The sequence below is a fragment of the Podarcis cretensis genome, assembly GCF_951804945.1.
Source record: "Podarcis cretensis genome assembly, chromosome: 1".
Taxonomy (NCBI): domain Eukaryota; kingdom Metazoa; phylum Chordata; class Lepidosauria; order Squamata; family Lacertidae; genus Podarcis; species Podarcis cretensis.
Window position 1 is genome coordinate 119,435,770 of NC_137170.1, and position 14,057 is coordinate 119,449,826.

The following is a 14,057-nucleotide window of genomic DNA, read 5'->3' on the forward strand; positions in this document are numbered from 1 at the left end:
ACTAAGAGCATTTTTAAGTGATTTTGAGATCTATAATAAAATGAAGTAATTTATACTTCAAGGGGGATTGTATAATGTTTCACAACATGGTTAGCAGTTATAGTGTATAACATTAGAACTGTGCTAGTCCCTTAAGGGCAATTGGGCTCATGTACCAGGTGCAGCTTTATGCTAAGTGACTCTGTCTGCTGCACCTCCAAACTTTGCAGTTCTTTATATATATGTGTGTGGGGTGGGTGGGTGTGTACACCTATCTATATTGAAAATCCTCCCATCCAAAACATGTAAAGAAAAACATTGTCTACAGCTTGGCTCTTGGAATCAAATGCACCTTCTACATATCCACATGTAATTGATTGCAACACATGTAATTGATCCACTGGGCTTCCATTGTGTCTAGAGAAAACCTCCTCCATCAAAATGAGGTGTCAGTAAACAAAGAATGTTTCTCATTTGTGGTAGCTTTCCATATATCTTCCATTGTCTGGCAATCAGAGAAAGATACCCCTGGTTAGCAAATTCTGAATGTCATGCTAAAGCTGTCAACAAGCCTCCTGGTAACAGCATTTTGCCAGCCTCCAACTAAATACATGCAGACTATCAGTGAGAGCTTTATTGAATCCACTTAACAACATTCCTGGATCTCATCTTTGTAACACTAAATACTGTATCACCTGTTTGCATCTCATGGAAACAGCTACTTTCAAAAGCACCAGGACAGGTAGGACATACTACATCAAGCAGAATATCATTTCCAGGTCCTGCAGTATAATCTCTATTGAGTGCAAAAAAAAAAGGATGTCATATCCTGTACATAGGTAAAACTACAACTGACCTATGCACACGTGTTAGAAACCACAAATCTAGAATTTTGACAAAAAGTCGAGCAATCAGTTGTTAAACATTTCAGTTCTGAGAAACACAGACTGTCAGGCATATCAATAACTGCTATAAAGGTGCTAACAGATCTAACAATTTTGGTTAAGAGGGAAAACGTCAGACTGGGGACATGTGGTGCCAATGTGTCCAGTGTGTACATGCAGGAAGATAATACTAGTATCACTTAGCATCAGCAAGTGAAGCCTGTTTGAGCATTCCATCTTCATCACAGCAGCTGATGAAGGTGGAAGCCAAAATGTTTTGCCACATAATTTTTAAAAATACATACAGCTTGGAAGAATCTTTTCTGACTTGCCAGAATAATCTGAAATTGAACTGGTTTCTCCAGAGAACATTTCTTTAGAAAGCAGGAATATAGAGGAAAACCCATGATCAGCATTCAAAAATCCCCATTGTTCTAGGTACATTTTGTGACAGGGAATTTCCTTAGCGTGAGCAGTTTCTGAGCTCTGGGCACAGTACTGCACCTAAGATATCAGATTAAAACTGCAGAGTGGAAGGAAAGGAGGACCTTTTTCTGCCTCCCGACTTCCAGCTACTCTCTGAAAACTGGAGAAGATACCCTCTTAAGAATATTAGGGGTGTGGGGAGGGGATGGACTAGACCATGTGAAAAATGAACACAATATTTTAGCTGCAGTTCATTCATTTTTAGCTTTGAATTCTTGTTATAAAAAAAAGCACCTAGACATTCCGTTGTTGCGCCCATAACCTAGGTTTAAGGTGCCATTTAGTTCCTAGCTTTCATATCTCAGTTTCTAACACTGCCCAAGAGTGTCTCAAGTGAAAGCATTCAACAATGGAGAAGGAATGTAGCTCAGTGGTAGACATTTGCCTTGCATATCAAGGTCTGAGGCTTCATCCTCACCATCTCCAAGTATAGCTAGGAGACACCCCTATCTGAAACCTCGAAGATCTGCTACCAGTTAGTGTAGACCGTACTGAGCTCAATGGAACAATGGTATGACTCAACATAAGGTGCATTCCTACATTCTTATGTCCCCAAGCATGAAATTGAATGATCAGGATCTTCTACAAGTTTGTTCTGGTATCTTTTTAATGAGATACAGTCAAATAAGAAGCTAAGAACAATTTTTTTGTAGGGGAAGTGGAGAATCTAGGCCAGTTTTCCCCAATTTGATGCCCTCCATAAGTTTTGGAGTACAGCTCCCATCATCCCTGATCATTGGCAGTGCTGACTGGAGCTGATGGGAGTTGAAGTACACAGCATTTGGATGACACCAAGTTGAGGAAGACTGACCTTGGCTAAAAGCAAGCCTCCAGCAGGCCTAAACAGTTGCCCTATACTAGCATAAGATTTCGAGGCTTTATATGTGAGTCCTGAGAATCATTGCAGGTTGCAGAAGGTGCTTGTGTGAGTAAGCATTTGTGTATTTCGGAATCCAAAGCTCTACAAAACAAGGTTGGTTCTGTCCTCCCCCAGTGTGCGGAATATGACATGTATCAATTCAGTTGCTAACATATGTCCCTCTTGCAGGCCAATCTTCTGTGTGGGGGATTATGTAGCATGCTTGGAAGTTACCAACTTATTGAATTGTTTCTGGGTTTGCTTTATGCCATAGGCATATCCAGCAGGTTTCTTGGTAGTGGAAGTAGGAAGTAGGTATTCTGGCTTTCTTGGTCGTGGAAGTCGGAAAGGGAAACCAGTGCCCTCTTGCATTGATGTTTTTCATCTATCCCATAATTTGCTGGAGATGATCAGTAATAATGGTCAGCAACAGTGTGTAGGAAGAGAATTGCCAAGATGCTAAAGGTAAAGGTAAAGGTAAAGGTAAAGGTACCCCTGCCCGTACGGGCCAGTCTTGACAGACTCTGGGGTTGTGCGCCCATCTCACTTAAGAGGCCAGGGGCCAGCGCTGTCCGGAGACACTTCCGGGTCACGTGGCCAGCGTGACATCGCTGCTCTGGCCAGAGCCAGAGCCAGAGCCGCACACGGAAACGCCGTTTACCTTCCCGCTGGTAAGCGGCCCCTATTTATCTACTTGCACCCGGAGGTGCTTTCGAACTGCTAGGTTGGCAGGCGCTGGGACCGAGCAGCGGGAGCGCACCCCGCCGCAGGGATTCGAACCGCCGACCTTTCGATCGGCAAGCCCTAGGCGCTGAGGCTTTAACCCACAGCGCCACCTGCGTCCCTCCAAGATGCTACAAAACTCGAAACAGCAGAAATTGACTCTTCCAGTGATGGCTAGCATAACTGGTGACGATTGTCAGGAGCAGGGTAGGGCAGTGCCATTAGTCCCACATAATCAAAGGCAATAGTTGAAGCTGGAAAGTGGAAGGCATTGCACACTAAATCTGGTTCTAAAACTGCTGTTTAGTAAATTAACCCATTAAGCCGCCCAGGAGCTACTAGGGTGGCACTGGCTGCCAGAAAGGCGGTGGGAGTGGAAGACTACATTTTACCTTTGTATTTTAAAACTACAATAACTTTGAGTGTTAATGGAACAGAATTGCTATCTTCAAGCAAATTATTGTTGATTTTTAAAGAAACCTTTTAAAGTATTGCTGTTAGGCTTCTTTAAGGCTATTGTTACAAACTGAAAGTACAGTGTAAGTACATTTAGTAAGGTAAAGGTACACCTTCAAACTGAATTGACCTGACAACCCCCACAGTGATTTTGTTCACTAAAGCGCTACAGGATTTCAGTGATTAGACCCTAAAAGGAGCATGCAAACAAGGTTACTACCTGTTTTGATTGTTTTCTAAATGACAACCTGAAACTAGTTGGAAGCTTTAAGCATATGTGAGTACAATTTCCTATAGTTTCTCCCTATTTTTGCGGTGTGCTTAGTGTGATGTTACAGTGGTAAAAGTGTCATCTACGGTATTTGTAGAGGTAAAACCGGCGGATGCTGGCAAATGTGGTGGAAGAAGAAAAAGTTTGTATAAATATATAGAACTGCTAGCTTCAGTGTACATTTGTGTGCTATTTGTGTGGGGCAGCAATGTATGTCTCAGAATTATGAGAACAATGAATTATGCGAACAATTGCAAGTTCTTTAATTTTGCAATTGAGATTGAAGATACATCTGCAGAGTGGCTTTGAGATTTTTTAAAACTAAGACCTTAAAATATTTTTTTTAAGAAAGTAGCTTCCAAAAAGTAAGCAAGAATGGAAAACGTAAACAACCTTGTTACATACATTGTATTGGCCTCCTTGTTTTGTTTTGTTTGTTCAAATATTCTTCACCACTGCCAAATAAGGAGAATCTGATTTTCCTATTAAAAAAACACATGCAGCCATCAATATTTTTAGAGAAATTATTTTGATATTTCCATGTATTAACTTTTCTGCTACTTTACATGGAGTGAAATGGAGCATGTATATAAGAGTAAGGCACTGTGAGTGTTGCTGCTGGTAGTAAAGGGGCTGGTGATGTTTTACCCCAGAAATTATACCCTAGCAGCACATTGTCTGGTTCTTCCATAGTTTCTTATACAATAGGCAGTTCAGAGATCAACAGTACATTCCTAACTATGTCTACTCAGAAGTAAGTCCTACTGAATTAATTGGAGCTTACTCCCAGGTAAGAGGATTTAGGGTTGCAGCCCAAGTCTCAGTTCCCTAACAGGTAGATTTTCCATAAGCGAAATTCTGTCCATTTGTAAATTGAAAATATTCATATATTTTATAACATCATTGGCCCTCTGCTAAGTGAAGTTTTTTTATACTATTAATTAACTAGTGAATATTGTTTTCATTATTCTTCCATTACTGTATGTTTTGAAATAATTGTAATAGCTTTCTGGATTGTTGACGGTGTCTTAGCACATCAGTGAGATTTAGGTGGTTGCAGAAGAGGTAAACAAAAAAATGGTACCTTCTCCTGGGTTTCCTAATAGGTGACTATTAGGTAATAGTTACAGGTGACTAATAGGTAAGAGTTACAGACTGTCTACAATATTGGAGTGCCCCTGTAAAGTTGTGGCCTATTGAACACAGTTCTGTTTGTGCTCTTGACCTTTTGGTTCATCCTATTCTGCTTGATGGGATGCGGGTGGCGCTGTGGGTTAAACCACAGAGCCTAGGACTTGCCGATCAGAAGGTTGGTGGTTCGAATCCCCGCGACGGGGTGAGCTCCCGTTGCTCGGTCCCTGCTTCTGCCAACCTAGCAGTTCAAAAGCACATCAAAGTGCAAGTAGATAAATAGGTACCGCTCTGGTGGGAAGGTAAATGGCATTTCCATGCGCTTCTCTGGTTCGCCAGAAGCTGCTTAGTCATGCTGGTCACATGACCCGGAAGCTGTACGCCGGCTCCCTCAGCCAATAAAACAAGATGAGTGCCGCAACCCCAGAGTCGGTCACGACTGGACCTAATGGTCAGGGGCCCCTTTACCTTTACCTTTATTCTGCTTCATATTTTAAGCAAAAATGGATTTCTATATACAGTATAAAACAAAAGGGAATAAGGTGTGCTGACTGTGTTCATACATCATGTTAAACCATAGTTAATGTATAACTATTGTTAATATGAATGGGAAGTGTATTGGTGCATGCTTCTCAAAAGTCATTGCTTCATTTCTTCTCTGCTCCTAGCCATGCCAGGAGCAACAAACCACATCACATATGTCATCTGAGCCTGGGCTTATGGTTTTAAACTCCAAAACAAATCAAGAGCAGTAAGCAAAGAATGAACACTGCTTATAATTCCCACAATTGTGCCCATGATACAAAAGTATTTGTATGTCACAGTAACTACATGTGGTTTTACAGGGAATTTCCACATCAAGGATCTATAATAGGCTACCTCTGGAACTTCATATGAAAATTCTATATGAAAAATCAGATCATTTTTGCCATATATAACACAGCCTGGCTCACATAGAAAATATAGCATCAAAGTGAGTCTAGGGCCTGGTTCAGACTGTCATTCCAGGCTTCATAAATATGGCTTATTTGCCTGGTTCATTAACTGACAAGCATTAAGCCAGAGTTGCTAATTATGGAAATAATTGTGAACGCGGGCTTAGTGCCATCTTAGATCTTGGTTCAGAAGCTGGTGCACAGTGAGAAGAGAGATGGGGAGTTGCAAGAGAGCCATGCTTGGCCTAGGTGGTCACACCCAACTTCACAAACCATGGCATGACCCACGTGGTTAAACTACTTTAGCTTCCCTTTAGACTTATTAAATCTGAGTAAAATAAACAATCTGTGGCTTATGAAGCCTTGAATGGTTGTTTGAACCAGCCTAAGTCTGTTTGCAGTGCAGATTAATATGGGTTTTAGACACAAATGCAGATCAAATGCATATTCGTCCAAACATAAGCTAATAATTAGAAACAAACCTATTTCATTTTATTGGCAGTTACTGGTTAAACCTCTTTTTGGTCTTATTCAGTCTGGGTAATTAAATTTTATAGTTTATTGTTGAATTTGTTTTAAAAAAATATTAGGACTTGAATCTCTCTAAATTGGTCCTTGGTATATTTTACTAAGATTTAAACATTTAAAAATTTAAAACTATTTTTTTATTAAGCAGTAAATGCAGATTTCTCAATAATTAAGCAAAATCTGGTGAAGTTTGTTGTGTAGATTTTATTAATGTTGGACTAAAATGTTAAGAATGTGCCACCTACCACATTTAATGCTTTAGTAATTAATGGCTGCAGTACTTAAGAGAAAAAAATGTTGCTTTTCAGGAGCAAACCAATATGAGGAATGCCTTAAGAACATTATTAATGCTTTAGTTTACAAACTTTACTGGCACGTATTCAAACTCCTTCAGAATTTTACTGATCATTTCAATTCTTTTTAAGTGCTTTAAGCCAAATCTAGTATATAGAAATTTTCATTTATTTGCTTCCATGCATTTGTTTTTAAAGAAAAGTATGAATACAGCCTTTTTACTGTTTGTAAGAAACATTTACAGAAGCAGGCTTAGAGTGCAGAGATGCATGTCAGTATTCAGAATTCATATTTCCCTTGAACAGATGATTGTGATAAAAATGGTGCATGGTGTGTTTTCATTGCCTGTTGAAAGACTTGCATGCAGTTAAAATAAGCATTTTGATGGTGGTTGAATTAAGAGTTTTTTTTGTCAGTCTCTTCTCATCATGGATGATTAGACTAAAATGTCTGCTTGTCTTGACTTGAGATCACCACAGCTTCAGATAACATGCTTTGTGATTGAAGGTCGAAATATTTTGAATTCTAATAGGCTGCCAGATGAATTGCTTGAAATAGACTGTAAAATTTCAAGGCTTCCTTTTCCATCTGCTGTGAAAAGAACCATTGGGAATGGTCGAGCTTGATGATCATAGAATTACTGGATGGTGATTCTAAAACCCTCAAAGGGAAGTTGCTATGGCGATCTAGTTCCAAACTGTGAAATGATTCACCTTTGAAAGGCTTCAGGGTCTGAGAAGCTGAACACATCATTGTTCAGGTGGTCATTGGTTAGGAAATTGCTGGTGCCTGTGTAATCAGCACTCCTGTGGTAGTTAACGATCTAAAAAGGTTTGTTCTGAATGATGTGGGACAACAGCAATATGCATGAGATGGCTTCTCAATCTTAGTTTGTTAGTCTGGTGCTTGTAAAAATATAGTCAACTAAATGCGGGAGAACAGAACTGCTTTATCTGGAAGCCTTTTTAAAGAAAGAAATTTGCTCCATGATGGATGTGGCATGTAAAGTGGATAGAAGTGGAAATACGGTCTTCTAGCATCCATCTGGGCAAAAATCCTTTTTAAATGAATGAAGGGAATATGGTGTGTGCATTGGGTGGGGTATTCATAATCACATTTTTTTTAAAAAAAAAAAATGTAATACTACTAAAATGTGATTTTATTGTAACGCAGGATCTACACAATATTTAGAATGAGCCCTATTACCAAGCAAATCCCAATTGTTCTTGGGCCTTCAAGGAAATACGCTGGTTACATTCTGCTTATGAAGAAGTAGACTACAATTGAGTTGGGGTGTTGAGCAAGGATTTAAACGTTTTTGGTTATTTGGCATCTTGTTGTTCAAGATGGAGAAGCTAAGAACCTCAGCTAGCAAAGCCCCCAGTTTGCTGTTATCAGGAAGGATGGACCTGTGTTCCTTACACAGCTGACTTGCCAATGTTCACTTATTTATTTAATTTGTATATTGTCCAGTAACACATGTTCTCTGGGTAGTTTACAAGTGTAAATTCAGACAATGAGGTATAAAAACAGGACTTGAAATCTGAAACAAAAACAAATCTATATATAAAGGATGCCAATTCACAATGATATTAAAGGTAGTGACGGATCCTACAATACGGGAAGGAAATAAATTTATGGAAAGAAAGTTTCCCTTCTTCTCTGCTTCAAGCAATCTTTTATTTTATTTTAAAATTTTTGTTTCCAAAATACAAACACAAAGAACAAAATGGTTACATAATGCTGTTACTAACAGAAGGTGATGATGTATGTAAGATTCTTTGGCATCTTGGCAATTTTCTGTATATTTTATCATAATATTACAGCTTGTACTTAATTTCCCTAATCTGAGGAAAGCCCACTGTGAACAATGTGTTTGATCAGTCATGGACGGATTGCTGCTGGGGAGAGTGGGTAGTTGCCCAAATTGAGACACCTACTGGTTTGGGGCTGTAGCAGATCCTGCCTCCCCACCAAGGCTTTTCAGGAGACTTGGGAACCACAGGGGTGAGGAAAAGATAGAAAAGTTTTCTTCCGTTAGCTTTTTGCTGTTCACATTTTAAGATCCAAGCAAGCATCTTCCAGACTTCAAAATCTCCTTTTACAGATTAATTGGCAGATTCCAATCATGCTCTCAACAGTCCCATTTAGGCTGCAAAGTTGATAACTAGTTAATTGCAACATGCAAAAACTGTAGTTCTGGTTGAGACTGCTTGAATTTGCTAGGCCATTCACTATTGACTGGATCAACCTTTTCAGATGTTTCAGCAGCAAGAAAAGCGTATTTCTTAGTTCTCATCACCCTTTCTTAAAAAGAAAATGCCACTATTAACATCTGAACAGTTAGGTGCTCCTCTTCCATAGCAGATCACTATGCAACGTCTATGCACCTGCAATGATTGCAGAATTTACTCAATTTGTGCCCTCTTTCAAAATGGCTAGATAACCCTTCCCCATAATCAGGTATTATTATCCAGTTACTCTACTCTCTCTACTTTACCCCCTGCATAGCTCCTGTGCCGTACCTTATTGCTTCATCTCCAATATGAGATAATTGAACTAATGACCATTAGAGGCCCATGATCCCAATGAGGTTGGAGAACACATTTGGCAAATCTTGGATCTCCTTCTGACTTATACACACATGGTCTAAATTGTTCTCCTGTGCTAGTGCCCCACTTGATATTAGGAAGGCATTTTTATCTTTTAGCCCTGCCCTGGTTTGAGAACAACTGGGTTAGTTATCATGATGACTAAGCTCTTCCCATTCACCAGCAGTGCATTTCTGACATAAATTTAGTACTTGCATATTATTAGTCTTACCGTTCATAAAAGTAGGGGGAATTGGGACAAAGAGATCCTCTCTGATCCTTGCAAGATGAAGGTAGATGGGGTGGGTGGGTGAGTAAGCTAGTATTGCTATCACTCAAACCTATACAGTACATATTTACTTGGAAGCACTTCAGAGCCTTTGTCCTAGTTCTTGTGTGTTTCTTATTTGTCACTGGCTGGGTCCCTTGATCCTCCCTAAAGGTTATTACAATCTAATAGAATTTCAGTTAACATTAGAATAATCTCTCTCTCTCTCTCTCTCTCTCTCTCTCTCTCTGTGTGTGTGTGTGTGTGTGTGTTTGTCTGTCTGTCTCTGTGTATAATGTATGTACATTACGTATAAAATGTGTGTGTTTGTATGTGTGTGTGTATAGATATATAGATATATAAGTTGCACACACTATAAGTTACTAGTTCATTAGAACTAGTGAAAAATTGAGAATTAAAATATTCTTTAGTGGCACAAACTCTAAACAGGACTTGTAAATCAAACAAAATGATTATTTCCAAAGTCACTGAGTACTTCCATTTAAACTATATTTATACATAATATTGAAAAAAATATCTAGTTAACTTTAAAATATGTAAGTTCTTGCCATTTAGGGTTCTATGAAGCTGATCATCAAGAGGGTTGCAAATCATTGACTGTTTCTATTTTCAGAATTCCACATCCCTGAGTAATTTGCTTTAATTTCACCCAATCTAACCTATACTTCACACCGTCACCATTCAGCTCTTAATAGCTATGTTCTGTGCATAAGAAAAGCATATAAATGTCCACAATTACACTGCAAATGATTACAACTAGTTAGTGTTTTATGAAGCACTGTAGAACCAAAGTTATAAAGTATTTGAAAAATTATTCTCCCGAAGGCATTTGTCAAGAGAATTTTCTTTTTCAGCTATATATTTAACTTGTTGACATGCATGCCTCTAGCTGAAAAAAAATGTTCATTCTTACAAAATGCTGAAGTAGAGATTGCATAAATTGACTTTTAATTCTTTCAGCATATGTTTATGTGTTATCCTCTTTACATAGAAATTTATTGTCATGGAATCAAAGCTAGACTTCCACTCTGACTTCACAATATTATCTCCCACGAAGTTTATTTTGGTCTCAGATTCTATACTTTTATCGAACAATTCTGGGAAGATAGTGTGTTAGGCTGAGAGAAGGCATTCCCTCCTTTCAATTGAAAGTTTTGAGCAGGTTTTAAAAAGTTTATTGAACAGGTGCATCATAATACTAGCAATTGGACTGAGCAGCCAGTGTTTTATCTTTCCCAATTACTGGAAGCTGTCTGCGGACAAACGCTGACTCTCTCGGCCAGTATGAGCGCCACAACCCCAGAGTCGTCCCCGACTGGACTTAACGGTCAGGGGTCCCTTTTCCTTTAATTACTGATGAGTTAGGGGGAATAACTTTGGCTTCATCAAGAGGAAGCCAAAGCAAAAATGGACAGAAATGCTGGGAAAGTAGTTCAGGTCACTTAGCCAGTGTTTTCTGCCTATTACCTGATTAAACCAAGAATGAGCTTTTCTCTTTTTTGGCAGAGTTGAAGCAAGAGCAAAGAACTTGCATAAATACTTTCCAGGCCTTGAATCCAATATTAGAAACTGGGGTAGGAATGCTAGGAACCATGTGGTTCCTGGGACCTAGGTTGTGGGCACCAAAACAAATGGTTTAGGGACCTATTGTTGTTGCTGCTGCTGCTGGTGGTGCATCAGGTGGTCAGCAGGGTAGCACGGTAGGAAAAAGAGGCTTTTGCTACCTCTGTACCCTGCCAAACACCTGATTCACCTGGCAGAGCAGTGAAGAGCTGTTTGGCTGGGATAGTTCTGCAGCAAAAGATGTGTGTCTTTTGCTGCCATTGTGCCCGGCAGACCAGCTGACTGCAGCCAGGCAGGTGGAGATGCTAGGCTTCAAGGGTGACACCTGACATCTCCAACGAGTCACAAAAGACCGGTTGCCAGTTGCAAAATGCTACTGGAGTCTGGCAAATTCGAATGCTGCTTGGATCTAGATGTCTTTTGCATGATCAGAAAAGCACTTGTACAGTACAGGCTTGCCAAATTCCTCCAGTTTTCCCATTCTTCTACAGCCCCCTGTAGCCCATCCTACACCATTTTAGGTGGAGCATCAAGTGGGGTGTTTTTTTGGGGACGAGGAATAGAATAGAATAGAAGCCAAGAAATCCTTCCTGTGCAAACAGAGGTCTGCTTGATTGCCTCTGGATCCCACCTTGTGGTTTCATTTTCACATTTCTCCTTCTGGGAGAGTCCAAATATCCAGCCAGGCAACTCTTATGTCTCTGCATCAATAGCCACAGGTTACAGGTCATTTGTTTGTTAGAGAGCAATTCATCCCTCATGCTCGCTAAGCAGGGGGGCCAACTTGAGAAAAATATTGTGGTGGCCCAGGTAAGCCTCACCCCTGCATCACATGAGGCAATGCCCACACACAATTTGAATGGGAATGCCCATCAACTTTGTGAGGGTACAGCCCCCTCAAACATTTTATTGGGGGATCAAGCCCCCATGGCCCCTAGGTGTTGGCTCCTATGTTGCTGAGCTTTCCCAAGGTATATATAGAAGCTACAGTATACTTACATTGCAGGCTAATGTTTTGTAGCTGAATTGGTATTTTTTCATCTACAGAATGTATCAAAAGAAAGAGACCAGTTTCTTTCTAATGAAAGTATAAAAGTGAAATAAACAAATTGGTAGGTAAAAGGGACATGTTTAGAAAAATGTGAAAGAGCAGATTTGTCTATTGGTCCATAACAGTTATTTATTCCATGTTTGCTTAGAGACATAAATATCAAAAGTGAATTGGTGCACATATTATTTTAGTTTTCTGCATTACTTTCCACAGTAGACAAAGCACAGGCTCCTTCATATTTAAGTCAAACTAGTTTCCTGTGCTGTATCATAAAACTTTCAGTCCAATCAGCAACTGCATTTAAATACTGCAAATTGTAGCAGCAAAACAATAATTCTGCTGATTAGCCCCTTTCCATTTCTTGTAAGTGAACTGTTTATGCTGTTGAGTACCTTTTGAAAAAAGAAAAAGCCAAAACAGCCTTGATTAGTCAAGGAGTAATTGGATGACTTGATTTTAGCAAGAGAATGAATTGGTTGATGATAGCCTGTAACTAAGTGTAGTGGTTCTGTTCAGAGGAATACATAACATAGAGTCATCAGATCTTGACAGGTATAACATAAGCACTGGCAAAATCTCTGGATGTTTTGAAATAATTGTCATATGGACGGTGTAAGAAATGGCAGAAGAGTGTGCATATTGTAGAATATATCTGAAGGCAACTTATAATTTAAAGTGTGCATACAAAATGTAGATAGATTTTGCCATACTAAAATATGGGGGTGGGGAGAAGCAAGGTAGACTGCTAAGAATGTCTTAGAAGATCATGGTGCTTTTACTATAGTGCAGAAAGAGAAAATTCAGCCTGTGATTGAGAAAAAAAGTGCTGTTGGTGAGGTGTGGTCCTTAAGGATGGGAAAAAGACCCTGAATAAAGCTGCATAGAGTAAGGAAAGAACTCGGTGTAAAGAAAGTGTTGCTGCTGAATATTTGTGGTTATTTAAAAGTTCTGCTTAGGTGAATCATGAATTGGGCAAGGAAAGGAGGAGGAATGCACAGTCATTGAGACTGCTGCTCAACATTTTATCAAGATCAAAGGAGTAAAGTGATGAAGACAAACTGGAGATGGTGTGAGGTGGGATGCTGGAAATGTTTGCTCCTGGCAATGATGCAAGAAAGGGAATTTGCTATCTGATAGGGGTCAAACGAACTACAAGAGTACTCTTTTGAGGCAGACTTACTGTGTGGCCAATGCAAAGCTGGGATTTCAGATCAAATGGAATTGAGTTGCTTATTTGGTTTATTAAAATCTGTAATGATTTCCTTGAATAGTTGTTGGAAGGTGTTCTTGCACCTAGTTAGATAAAGATGGCCTTTATAGCTGTTCACATAATTTCTTCGTTTCATACATTAGGCATGGTTCCATGGTTTCAATAGGGGCTTGCTTAGGAATTTTGAACCTAAACATGAAGAAAACTTGTGCTTTCTATGTCTGTGTCACAGGAACATCAGTCATTGAATCCTTCTTCCTTCTCTTGTGACTGTGTCCTCCAAGAGGCAGAATATTGCTCTTGCATTTGAGAGTTGTACTCTCAGTGTACAAACTCAGGACTTGCTTGTACAAAGTGTACACAAATTATAATTGCCTGTTACTGTACAAAGCCTTGCATGGAGGGATGTGGCTTACCCCGCTTTTTTATTTTTTATAATATTTATTAAATTTTAGTTTAACAATAAAATACATAGGTAATAACACAATCTTTTCCCAAATTCCACATTTCATATTCATCTTTGGACTTCCTCACAACCCTTGTTCCTGCTTTCTAAACTCATAAATTTTACCAGCAAATTATTAACTTAATTTAATTCATATAATATAATTTTTCAATATTAATATCTCAAATTTTAAGATTTAACATACTCTTATCGAGACTTAATTATAAAATGTTACTTGTCCAAAATTTATCTTTTCATCTTCCAATTAGATTTAACATTTATATTCTTTATAACTAGTTTGTTGAAGCCATGTTTTTGCTAATCTTACATCTTTCTTAACAATCATACAATTTACAATATTT

General features: G+C 39.0%; 1 protein-coding gene across 7 annotated transcripts in view; it reads left to right on the plus strand.

Moving 5' to 3' along the window:
- Window positions 1-14,057, plus strand: part of OLA1 (Obg like ATPase 1) — a 96,173-nt gene that overhangs the window by 17,736 nt on the left and 64,380 nt on the right. The window contains exon 1 of one of the 7 annotated variants that reach the window (XM_079981236.1): window positions 7,359-7,377. The exons of the other annotated variants lie outside the window; for them this stretch is intronic. The gene's annotated coding sequence lies outside the window, so the exon portion shown is untranslated. Of the gene's footprint in view, window positions 1-7,358; window positions 7,378-14,057 lie in introns of those variants that run through there. 7 annotated transcript variants of the gene reach the window in all.